Genomic DNA, 13,768 nt, shown 5'->3' on the forward strand with positions numbered 1-13,768 from the left:
ACTTCTGTGGCAACAACAAAATGGAAATTTTTCTTGTGGGCAGGCATAAAAGTGAACCCTAATGTATCACACAGATTTTGGTAGGTCCAATATCTGAATTGATGCAGTAGGGGCCTGAGGGATTGCGGTTTTAGGGATGACCTTGAAAATCCCTTATTTGCTTCTGCTGGTCATAATTTGATTAGATCTTTAGATTCGATTTCATTTCTTAAATAGTTGTGGAATTCCCTTTTATTTGAAATGTTACATGACTATTTTCGAATAAAATTTAATATCACCGCGGAAAAAAATCCAAATTGGCGGCAACAATCTACATGGCCAATCTTGAAATTTGCCCTTTTTCATCCAATAAACATAATATTTGTTCAAATTTGTGTTGAAATACTAGACAATTGTCATTTTCATAACCTGGCATAATAATATTCCAATTTTCATCAAAATATCAATGATTTTATGACTTAACAACTTTTTTTTTTAAATCCATGGCGGCCATTTTGGGCGTCTTTATGGCGGTCATCTTGGATTTTTTTGCCAAAAAGGCGTAAATTTTCTGAAAGCTGAAACGCAAACAAACATTTTGATGTATGTTGTTATAAATAAATTTTGAAAATTAAGTGGTTCCGGAATACATTTATTCAGAAATTCCTAGAATTTTCTTCATTTGGGTGCCATAATAACCTAACGTTTCAACAGAGAATTTATCTCTTAAAATACTTACACGTCTTTTCTTTAAAATGTCATAACTCGGAAACTACTTATCCGATTTTCTAATTTTTAAGACTGATGCAATTGTTAAACATTACCCTTCTAAGAAATATGAATAAAATAACAAGGAAACTTCAAACTCACAAACCCCCTGAACACCCTATCACCAGTTTCATTCCAGTTTTATATCCCAACACTGTTATTCACATTCATAATATGATAATAATCCATCGAAAACACACACAATAATCGTTCTATGCTTAAAAAATATTTAATTGTTAAATAAAAACCCTCCAAGTCCTAATTTATGTTGTCCTTAAATCCGTAGCGTCTAGCTAGTTTCGTCATTTAAATTACTTTTAGTACGTCACACGAGAAAATAAAGTACGGAGAGCTGGTTCTTCATAAATTTAAGTGAAGAACCAAAAAAGTATTATAGTATGACTCAAAACCTGTGCCCATCTATAATTAAGTATAAAAGTAAGATATATATTATAGACGTTAATACACGGCTGAGCCGGGCCGGGCAGTGATAATCGGCCCCCAGGTCGCAAACCAGGGTTATGCCCCCTGCGGGCCGATTATCACTGCTCGGCCCATCTCAGCCGTGTATTATCCTCTAAATAATCTATCGTAAACACACACACTCGTGAACTCGTTAAACGGCTGCGTACCCAATGACCTGAATGACGCAATCAGGGGTGAAAGGCCAAAAAAGTAGTCCCTATGTACATGTTCTAAAAATAACTGTGGGATAAACCTTTTCTAAAAATAGGAGGTTTTGGGAATTCCGATAATGACGTCACGTTTGCGCATGCTCAAATTTTGCCGTCAAAACTGCGGCCATTCTGCTATTGTTTGCATTGATGAAGCGCATCGTGATAAGGTTACAAACATATTCGCGACCCTTTTGAAGAAAAAAAAATACGCAGAAATTGAAATTCTTTCAGATTAAATTGAATCCAATGAACGAACGCAAAAAAAGGACGAAAACAAACAACAAATTGATTGATTTTATATAATCAACATATAGAAACTGATTTGAACCTATTTGTCTGTACAAACTTACCTTGTTACAGATTAACTAAATACTCTTGATAAATGTTAATGTTTTTTATTTAATTGTTCACACCAATTTTGACACTCTTTGTTTCAGCATTTTAACCCAGTGTTTAATTTCCCCTTTTTATTATCACAAACCAATTATCTCGATATGATCGGATACTGTCCAGACAATTACTAAGAAAACACTGTGTCATAAACCCAGGGACCTATACTTGTATGACTCTGTATGGGGTCTCTGCCTAAACCACATGTGTCTGGTCATTAAACACAATTTATGATACCTCCATGTCATCTCTCGACATATTAAGTCAAAAACTTAAAAGTTGCTTTAATAAAATATTTGAACATATTTAAAAATAGACATTTGTCCGAAATGGATTAACAGCTAGGAACTATTAAGTATATATATATTAGCCAGTTTAAACATAATCATAAAGTGTTTAATGACTATACATTTAAAATATTGTACACATTTACTGCTACACAATTAACGTACTTAACGGGTACCTGCGAATGTAAACTCTGCTATAATGTGTAAAGATCGTGCGTTACTGCAGTGTTCGAAACATCATCATGAAAACAAGCAATCGCGATTGGTCATTATAGGGATATAAAATACTTGCGTTAATTAAATTAAATATGTAGATTAATGGTATCATAAAAGGCTAGATTTGTATCGCTCATTATCACTACAGACGAGTTTTTAATATACGTGTACATGCAAAGACAGTTCAATTTGCAAAATATGCAGGTGTTTTTTTTCAATTTGAATGCTTAAATTTATTAATATTTTCATTCAATGTTAACGAAACGAAAATTCATTCAATGTAAAAGAAAATGAAACATACAATTCAAGATTGAAATGTATTGAGCTGTTTTAGGGCATTGTTTTATAACTGATTCAATGCACCCCTTACACTAAATTTCAATTGCGGATGAAAAATAACACTATCGCATCCACACCACTTATAATAATATTCAAATTATTATGTTTTATTATTTTTGAAATATCATTTATTAAATTCTTATTTTAAAAAAGAATACGGGTTTTTTAAAGTTTTGTTTTGTGAAATTTTAAGTATTAAGTCTTCCGATGACCTTTACTCTGATACAATGTAATTGGCCGCGATCAAGAAGTTGACGGCCAATCTATTTTTAGTAACGGAAAACCCCTCTTGTGACGTCACACAAAAACCTCCTATAACCGTTATCTTTTCTTTATGAGTCGTATTTGTTCTATAAAATCATTTAGCTGTATGATAAATGATTTTATAGAACAAATACGACTCATAAAGAAAAGATAAGGTTTTCTCCCTGGCTATAAGATCCGGTTTATAGCACAGTTATTTTTTAGAACATATCCATAGGGACTACTTTTTGGCCTTTCAACCCTGGTTAAAAGTCAAATGCAGTTAAGACAAGTAGACGATTTTACTTGTTAAAATGTATCATATTTAATTATCATTATATTGACCAAATAAAAAAAGAAAAAATGTAGAATTTGTTTTTATTTTATTAAATTGTTATCAATGACAATAATCATAAGAATAAAATAAATAAATAAATCACTATTTCACACAGAAGTACTGTTGTCTGTTCAAATAAATATTGAGCAAGTGAAAATTCTAAACAGAAGAATAACAAGATGTGTTTGTGAAACACAATGTCCGCCTATATGACATTTGACCTTGAAGGATGACCTTGACCCTTCACCACCCAAAATGTGCAGCTCATTGAGATACACACGCATTTCAAATATAAAATTGCTAGCTTCAATATTGCAGAAGTGACATTACATGAGCAATTTTGACCCATATATTTGACCTTGAAGGATGACATTGACCTTTCACCACTCAAAATGTGCAGCTCCATGAGATACACATGCATGCCAAATATCAAGTTGCTATCTTCAATATTGCAAAAGTATTCAAAAAATAAGCGATTAGGGCCACATATATTTGACCTCTGACCTTGAAGGATGACCTTGACCTTTCACCACTCAAAATGTGCAGCTCCATGAGATACACATGCATGCCAAATATCAAGTTGCTATATTCAATATTGCAAAAGTATTCATAAAATAAGCGATTTGGGCCACATATATTTGACCTCTGACCTGTAAGGATGACCTTGACCTTTCACCACTCATAATGTGCAGCTCCATGAGATACACATGCATGCCAAATATGAAGTTGCTATCTTCAATATTGCAAAAGTATTCATAAAATTAGCGATTTTGGCCACACATATTTGACCTCTGACCTTGAAGGATGACCTTGACCTTTCACCACTCAAATTGTGCAGCTTCATGCGATACACATGCATGCCAAATATGAAGTTGCTATCTTCAATATAGCAAAAGTTATTGCAAAATGTTAAAGTTGGCGCAAACCAACCAACAGACCAACCAACCAACAGACCAACCAACCAACAGACAGGGCAAAAACAATATGTCCCCCACTACTATAGTGGGGGACATAAAAATGTCAGATAATATTGATAATATAACATTTAACATTTTATGGGATGATATTATAGAAAATGACATGGAAGATGCCTCACTTAAAACTGCAAACAAAACAGCGGACATGAAAATTGAAGAAAACGGAACTATAAAATCACAAAGTGCATATCAAATTGTTCAAGAGGTATCATTTGAAGTTTACATTGAATTGTATGGATTTGATGCAAGGGTTCTGGACGATACATTTGAAAATGTAACTTCTAATGAAGTAGCCAGCATTCTGATTCCTGAACTAAATAAAGAATTTGAGGACATTGACATTTGCATGGTTAAAAAACGTATTTGAGAACAAGAAAACAAAGCAACATTGCAAAAATCAAACAAGATGCGTTTGTGAAACACAATGTCCCCCTATATGACGTTTGACCTTGAAGGATGACCTTGACCCATCACCACTCAAAATGTGCAGCTCCATGAGATACACATGCATTTCAAATATAAAATTGCTAGCTTCAATATTGTAGAAGTGACATTACATGAGCAAATTTGACCCATATATTTGACCTTGAAGGATGACCTCGACCTTGACCTTTCACCACTCAAAATGTGCAGCTACATGAGATACACATGCTGCCAAATATCAAGTTGCTATCTTCAATATTGCAAAAGTATTCATAAAATAAGCGATTTGGGCCACATATATTTGACCTCTGACCTTGAAGGATGACCTTGACCTTTCACCAATCAAAATGTGCAGCTCCATGAGATACACATGCATGCCAAATATCAAGTTGCTATATTCAATATTGCAAAAGTATTCATAAAATACTTGCTGAATACCATGTGGTATAACAACTGTGTCCACTTAGGCCTTCGGGGAACCACGGAGCAGTATAATCTATGGTTTGAGTGATTTATAATCGTTAAGCCATTTCCTTTGAGTTTTCTATATGTCCTGAAATTAAACAAGGGCTGTTTGTAAAACATGCATGCCCCCCTATATGGGCTATAAGTTGTAGTTGCAGCCATTGTGTGAATACGTTTTTTGTCACTGAATACGTTTTTTGTCACTGTGAATGGTGGTGGTGGTGGTGGTGGAGGAAGAAGTAGTAGTAGTAGAAGTAGTTGTAGTAGTAGTAGTAGTAGTAGTAGTTGTAGTAGTAGTAGAAGTAGTAGTAGTAGTAGTAGTAGTAGTAGTAGTAGGAGTAGTAGTAGTAGTAGTAGTAGTAGTAGTAATAGAGTAGTAGTAGTAGTAGAAGGTGGTGGTGGTGGTAGCAAAAGAAATAGTAGTAGTAGTAGTAGTAGTAGTAGTAGTAGTAGTAGTAGTAGTAGTAGTAGTAGTAGTAGTAGTAGTAGTAGTAGTAGTAGTAGAGCAGTAGTAGAAGTAGTAGTAGTAGTAGTAGTAGTAGTAGTAGTAGTAGTAGTAGTAGTAGTAGTAGTAGTAGTAGTAGTAGTAGTAGTAGTAGTAGTAGTAATAGAGTAGTAGTAGTAGTAGTAGTAGTAGTAGCAGTAGAAGTAGTAGTAGTAGTAGTAGTAGTAGTAGTAGTAGTAGTAGTAGTAGTAGTAGTAGTAGTAGTATTAGTAGTAGTAGTAGTAGAAGTAGTAGTAGTAGTAGTAGTAGTAGCAGCAGCAGCAGTAGTAGTAGTAGTAGTAGTAGTATGCATTACAAAAATGCAGTTAGCCTTACATTTGGTAAAATTTAAATATATTACAAGGGAGGCAAATCTGTAACAATAAATTTAAACTTATTGCATTTGTTTCCCCTGTAGTGTATTACCTCCCCTGCCCTGCTTATATTTATATTAATCAACAAAATTAAACATTAACACAATATTTAATATACAAAATATACAAAAATCTCATATTCTGATAATATTTTTACTGATCCACTGTATTTTACTAAAAGGATGATGTTTCATTGGACTGATAATTAAAGATTTAGGATTACAGACCAGTTGCTTCAGTAATATTGTTCAGAGTGTGCCCTGTTGGCCGCGTATGCATTCTAAAATTATCATTCAAAAAACCATTTTACTATTTCGAGTCACCGTGACCTTGACCTTTGACCTAGTGACCTCAAAATCAATAGGGGTCATCTGCTAGTCATGATCAATGTACCTATGAAGTTTCATGATCCTAGGCACAAGCGTTCTTGAGTTATCGTCTGACAACCACCTGGTGGACAGACAGACCGACCGACAGACCGACATGAGCAAAGCAATATACCCCCTCTTCTTCGAAGGGGGGCATAAAAAAACATTTAAAGTAACATTGAGAGATTATTCTAAACAAAAAGTAAAAAATAAAACACCAAATAAGTCTGCAAAGTACTATTTTTATTGAACACGGTAGAGCAAAAAGTTTTGAAATTTATTATTTTAACAAGTATTTCCCAAATGATTATTTGCCCCATAGGTGCAAAAAGGTAGCATCTGCCATTTCAGTGACACATTGTACTTTTTGGCACCAATGAGGCGATATTTAACTAATATTTGTTTTTATTTCTTAAAAAACTAAAAAAAATTCACTTTTCAAGGTTTCCAATGTTCATTATTTTTAGCTGGGAAGACGTAACCCTCAGAACCGAAGCACATGGAACGGAGTTCCTTGAACTTAATGAGCGCCAGACCAAAACAAGGACAGGGGGTAACATTTCAAACATCAGGAAAGTGCCACCTAGGATGTATGCGACACAAGACGACAGATGCCCCATCGCAGCCTACAAGCTGTTTGCCTCCAAGCGACCCAGTGGATATTGTCAACCAGGAAGTCCATTCTACATTAAACCTAGGACCTGGGCTTTGACAGGACCAGATGACAAGTGGTTATTATGCAGAAGGTCGGCCTCAATAAACTTGGACACATGGTTCAAAGGATTGCTGAGCAGTGCGGGCTGGACCGTCAGCGCCTGACTAACCACTCTGTTCGCAAGCGAATGGTCCAAATGCTCAGCGACGAAAACGTCCCACCAACTGACATTATGCATTTCACTGGCCACAAAACATCCAATCGGTATTGAATTACAGTGCGATTTCTGAATCCACACAGAAGGCCGGATCACACATCCTGTCTGGGAAACGACGGTATCCAGTCACTGCAACTGTAACGTCCCCACCATCACCATCAATGCTTGAAAATCACGATGATTGCGATGCAGCACCATCTCTCTCGTCTAGCGCTTTCAAACCAACACCCAAACACAGGCCCGTCAATATTCCAAACATTGATGTTCATTCTTTCGCCACCCACTCGGAACAGAATCACGTGTCCATCTCATCTTCGATGAATCTCCTTCAGACACACTCTCAGTTTTATGGGGCAACAATTTCAACTTCTACAGCAAGTAAATCCAACGCTCTTGGTTATTCGCGTGATATTTGTTTATTTTTTTGTTCCAGTTCCATCTGTTGTGTAGTAACACTGCAACATGTGCTGTACATGATTCATTTATGATTGCAAATGGCGACCTTCACCCTTTATGACGGAAAATTATTTGTTAATTCTCATTTAATACTTAATATTTAATAATAAAAATGTGTATTGCAATAAATTGAATAAATTTGAACGGAGGTATATGATGTTTAATCCCTTTATTTTTCAGCGATCGTATGTTTAACTTTCAAACTATTTCGCGTTCCTGCGCAAGAAGATCGAGCTGTTTGTAAATCGGTAACCCTTTGTAAATTAATACGCGAGTAAAAATAGGTAAACAACTTAAAGGTACAGCCTCGATTTTTGTTACATTATCGTTTCGTATAGATTCGTAACATTTTTTAAATTATTTTGTAGGCTAAATAGAATACTATGTTAGTGTGATTGTGTACTTAAATTTATCCCACTTGTCTCAGAAAGACTTACAAGGCTCGTGGGATAAATTTAAGTACACAATCACACTAACATAGTATTCTCTATACTGCCCCTTTGTATTTTTTCAATAGAAGCTGGGAACCAGATAACTATTAACAAATTATATTGGAAGACTCCGCACCGAGAACGCTTCGCCGAACAGGTAACTGGCTTATCAATGAAATGCTGGAGTAAAATGTCCGTTTAATCGTATATAATAGTAGCAATATTTCAAGTCAAGTCAAGTAAATTTTATTTAAAGTCGGCAAGAGAGCATAACATATAACATAAGCTATACTTAGCTTTTAAACCGACATTATTAACAAATGTACGATAATAACATATTAAACAGCAGCTATTACGAGAGATAGTAAGGTAATTTAAACATGGTTAAGACAAGCATTAATACAAAAGTGCATAATGGTACACATGGCATAAATGGCAAAGCATTTGTCAAGCAAAGGGAAGTAACTACACATAAAACACACAAACTGAGAGATTTATGCTAATAAAGACCATACGCCTACAAATAAATTAAAAACAGTTTAAATAAATAAATAGGGAACGCATATCAGATAATAACATATTAAAAGCAGCTGTTAAACGAGACAGTAAAATAATTTAAACATAGTAAATACAAGCATTAATACTTAGGGCAATATGGCATAACTTGCAGAGCATTTGTCAGGCAAAAGGAAGTGACAAGAAATAAAACATAAAACTGAGAGATTTATGCTAATCTAGGCCATACGCATTAATTAAAACAATTTAAAAAATATAATAAGCATGCATGGCAAAGAAACTTATAAGCACATATATATATATGAGATATCTATGCAGCAACTAAGACAAGTCTAGCCAGACAAGCAGAACATGACAAAAGGCAAAGCAAAATAATAAGCAAAATAATAAGCAAAGTAATAAGCAAAAGAAAGCATAACTAGGAAACATGTCAGGTCAGCAGTCCCAGTCTGCAGACTCGCTACCTGATAAGTTGGAACGAAGATATGGACAGCTAAGTCTGATTGCACCCTGAGCAGTTCCATATCTTTCCATTCAAACCTGAGATCAAGGTTTTAAATTGGCTGAAGGAGCCTGCTAGTCTGAATTCGTCAGGTAGCGAGTTCCACAAGACTGGGGCTGCATACCTGAAACTTCTCCTACCATAGTGTTCTGTCTTTACAGATGGAACCTGCAATATATTTGAGTATCTTAAGTTATAATTATTATTTCTTCTTTCAACTAAGTCATGCAGAACAAATGGACATTTGTTATTAACAATTTTTAAAGTTTCATTTGCCATGGTTCTTAATCATTGAATGTGTAGAGGTGGTAAATTGGTTCTATTTAACAAATGTTCATAGTTACAAGCATAATCATCATAAACAAATCTCAAAGCTCTCTCTTGAATTTTCTCTATTTTCTGGGTGTTACTCTTTGTACAGAAGGACAAAAATTAAAATTTGACAAGATGAAAGTGTGAAATATTGTGAGTCTACTATGTTTATTCAGATTACGACCAATTCTGTTTAGAACATTAAGTTGTTGAGCAGCTTTTTTACAAATATTCTGGATGTGAGTATTGAAAGATATATTGTAATCAATATCAAAACCTAACAATTTTACAACATCGTCACAAGAAATAATATTATTATCTATTTCAAAATTAGAGGAGTTTTATCATGTGTTTTTTAAAAAACGGCTAGCGCCTGATATTTGTCAGGATTTGCTTTCATACAATTAAAAGAAAACCATTCAATAAGAATTTTACTTTCACTTTGTAGAGTACTTATCAATAAATCAAAATCTGGTGTAATAAAAGACAGTGTATTGTCGTCTGCATAGTTTTACAGAGTGTCATGTTCAATAAAATAGAAAATATCATTGATAAAAACATTAAACAAAATGGGGCCGAGTATCGAGCCTTGTGGGACGCCTTTTTTAAAATATTTGCCCAGTTGCTTACATGGCCACATACTTCGTTGCTTACGGTCTGTCAAATAGGAGCAAAGAGTATCAGTGGCCTTCTCAGAGAGTCCATAGGATGCAAGCTTACACAGCAGAATGTTGTGTGGAAGACAGTAGAAGGCCTTGGACAGGTCCATTAGGATGGCAGCCACATACTGGTTAGAGTCCAAGGCCTTCTTCCAGTCCTCCAGTAGCCTGAGAATGGTAGTCTGGCATCCATGTCCTCTTCGGAAGGCACACAAAAGTGATCAAAAATATTGTCAAAATAAGAAGCAAGTTGTTCTTCAAGTACTTTCTCATAAATTTTAGAAGTGACAGGCAAAATACTAACAGGTCTATAGTTAGATTTCAACAAAGAATCATTTTTCTTATACACAGGGGTGACTTGAGCTTCCTTTAACCTATCAGGAAAAATACCAGTAGAAATGGTAGAATTTATCAATTGAGTTAAAAAGGAGTCAGAGACATCATGCCAATTTTCAACAATTTAACAGAGATTTTGTCCACACCAGTTGCCTTTTTAACATTAAATTTACTTATAATTTGAGACACTTTTATATTAGTTGTAGGAGCAAAATTAAAAGAATTTTTACAAAAATTTTTGCCTAAGATTTTTTCTATACTGGGATGATTGTATTCATCAAAATGGTAATCCTTGCCAATATCATCAGCTACATTTACATAAAAACTGTTAAAAATGTCAGCTACATTAGAGTTGTCAGATACAATTTCATCATTTTCTGTTAAAATAATTTTTGATTGCGAGCTGGTGCGTTTTTCAGAAAGAAATGGTTTAATAGTTTTCCAAAAGTCTGTGGATTTACACCCTCCAATGCAGCGTTCCTGAAAATATGTATTTACAGATAATTTTTTCAGTTTGTTAACATAGTTTCTGGCCTTCCTATAAGCTTCCCATGTTTTAGAACATTTGTTTTTTAAATATTTAGTGTAATTCATTTTCTTAGCATATATTGCTTTGCGTAGATTTCTGTTCATATATGGGACACTATTCTTTTTAACATAAATGAGTTTCTGTGGTGCATGTTTATTAATGACTTCTACAACATCAGATTCAAAGGAGCAATAAACATTATTAACTTCATTTTTATCATGCAATTTGCTATCAGGTATATTCAAATTTGCTATCAGGTATATTCAATTTTTTAAAAGATCTTGGTTGTATGCTTCAGGATCAAAGTTTCTAAAACTCCCGATATATACTTTTTGTTTCTCTATTGTTGGAGTTTTACAGTTAATAATAGAAGAAACCATGTTGTGACAATCACTGATACCAGTGGGAAAATTCAGTGTTTTCAAAAACAATTAGCTATAGTTTGTGAGGATTACATCCAATAGCGAAGACTTACAATTTTTAACAAAGCAAGTATCTTTTTTTAACAATATTTGTAAGGTTAAAAATTTCCATTAGATCTTGTAGAGGTCTGCCCTTGTTCTGACATGAAAGATCATAGTTAAGGTCACCAATAATTGTAAAATAGTCAAACAGATTTATGCACTAGTCTAAAGTTTTTGTAAAATAATCACAGATAATGTCATCTTTCATACTTGGTGGCCGGTAGACACTAATAAAACAGATTTTTTTCTTTTCCAAATTTACCTCGATTCTCAAGATTATCACATTCCAGATCTTTCCGCCGACTTGAAGCAACGTCAGATCTAGTATATGCCTCTATACCCCCACCATGAATGTTCCGGTCTTTCCTTTCAAGTTTGTAGCCCGGCACCTCAAATATTGTGTTTTGAAAGGATGAGTCCAATTTAGTCTCTGCAATAAATAAAAGGTCAACATGTTATCATTCAAAGTTTCAGCAATTTCCATTAATTTATTTTTTAAGCTGTTGATATTGATATGGCTAATTATGAATTTATTAGGATGTAGTTTGCGTGCAGCTTTTAGCTCTTCAAAAGGCGAGTCAATAGTAGAAGCACCGCTAGAGTCACTTTCATCCAGATGGCTTATATCCACATCACTAAAGAATGAGTCTGTAAATTGAAAGTTGTTGCATATTTTGCAAAACCACGCATTATCACTGTTAGCTAATTTTTCATACTCCGCCGCGAGATATTTGCACATTTTGGGCCTATGTGCCACCAGTAGAAGCAATCCTCACATTGTACCGCACGGTGGTTGGTGGCAACTGGTTTACCACACTGACCACAAGGATTCCTGATTGGGCCAGGGTTCAAGGCCACATCGCCACTTATAATGAGAAGGATTGACATGTATTGTTTATTGTGAAATTTAATAGGGATTGACAATGGAACAGTTCTATTGTATCTGACATTGAAGTATACCGGTAGTATGGTAAAGTGGTTGCAAAACCATTCCGTGGCGAAAGTAAAAAATGTCAATTGGTTCGGATCGTCCTTGTCAATGTCAGTACCAAATGATCGATCTAAGGGGTTTACAGTCAAAACGGCTCCAAGTCAAACGGCCCCTAGTCAAAATGACCGAAAGCTTGGTCAAAATGGCCCCAAATTTGGTCAAAACGGCCCCACTTTGGTCAAAACGGCCCCTAAGACAGTTTTTAAGTTGGTCAAAACGGTCCCACATTTGGTCAAAACGGCCCCACATTTAGTCAAAACGGCCCCACAGATAGTCAAAACGGCCCCACATTTAGTCAAAACGGCCCCACATTTAGTCAAAACGGCCCCACAGATAGTCAAAACGAAATCGAAAATCAGAAGAAAAAAAATATATGAAATGTACTTCTGTTATTTTCTTAGTTAAGTCTGCAATTACAACTTTAAAGGATTTCGTTTATTTTACGTACATACAAACATAGCATACAAATATTGTTTGCGCCTTATTATATAATAATTCTAAATTGTTTAACTTACAAATAACTGATTGCGTCGGTTCTTAAGTGAAAATAATTTGTTTGCCGGCGAGAATGAGCGTAAGTTAATTATTAAAATAAATTATGTATCTTTGAGAAATTTGACTAATTGTAAATATACTATAATTATCACAGTTTTATCACAATCAAAAGGTTATTGATAACTTGTGATCTTATTTGAAGTCGTAATTGAAGTTAACTTAGAAGGAATTAAAGGTGCTTTAGATGTTTTGTTTAAAGCAAACTGTTGAGCATAATCTGCATAAGTGTTAATAATATTCTTTAAATCAATTATTTCCCGATCATATAAATCACTGTGAATGAACAAAAACTGTCACATGAACACAAAAGTCAACGTCAGTAGTCATTTTATGACAACAAACAGCCGCGCAAGGTTTTTTTTTCTCCAATATCTGTGCTGATCATCCTCTGACTTTTATACGACCTAGTGCATGCAATATGGCATGCATATAGCTTTCGATCGGTATATCACGCGTTTTGTTTGTTGCTCTGGTTTTCGAGAACACCTCGGCCCAAATTTCCATTTAAGAAGCAAACGTCCGTAGTAAAATTACAAAGAGTCAGTGTTCTGGAAAATTAACGATCACAGAACTGTCTATGCTTTACCGGACGAACATATAGTACATATGTCTATGCATAAACAAACAAAAATATCTACCAGATAGTAAATAAACTTTTAAAGAGTGAAAACAAATATGGCAAACGTCAGCAGTACGTTTAGGAATGGCAAACGTCAGTAGCAACAAGATGTGTTTGTGAAACACAATGTCCCCCTATATGACGTTTGACCTTGAAGGATGACCTTGACCTTGTGAAGGATAACCTTGACCTTTCACCA

The 13,768-nt window shown here is 34.7% G+C and overlaps 2 long non-coding RNA genes across 5 annotated transcripts in view; both read right to left on the bottom strand.

Moving 5' to 3' along the window:
• Positions 1 to 3,265: 3,265 nt before the first annotated feature.
• LOC127867198 (uncharacterized) lies at positions 3,266 to 8,080 on the bottom strand. The gene is made up of 2 exons (XR_008043362.1): positions 6,763 to 8,080; positions 3,266 to 5,189 (listed from the first exon to the last, which is right to left on the bottom strand). It is a non-coding gene; the product is annotated as an uncharacterized LOC127867198 (long non-coding RNA).
• A 3,597-nt stretch (positions 8,081 to 11,677) lies between these two features.
• LOC127867191 (uncharacterized) overlaps positions 11,678 to 13,768 on the bottom strand; it is a 234,316-nt gene continuing 232,225 nt past the window's right edge. For all 4 annotated transcript variants that reach the window (XR_008043354.1, XR_008043351.1, XR_008043352.1 and 1 more), the window contains exon 5: positions 11,678 to 11,834. This is a non-coding gene — a long non-coding RNA (uncharacterized LOC127867191). The remainder of the gene's footprint in view (positions 11,835 to 13,768) is intronic.

The sequence above is a fragment of the Dreissena polymorpha genome, chromosome 2, assembly GCF_020536995.1.
Source record: "Dreissena polymorpha isolate Duluth1 chromosome 2, UMN_Dpol_1.0, whole genome shotgun sequence".
Taxonomy (NCBI): Eukaryota; Metazoa; Mollusca; class Bivalvia; order Myida; family Dreissenidae; genus Dreissena; species Dreissena polymorpha.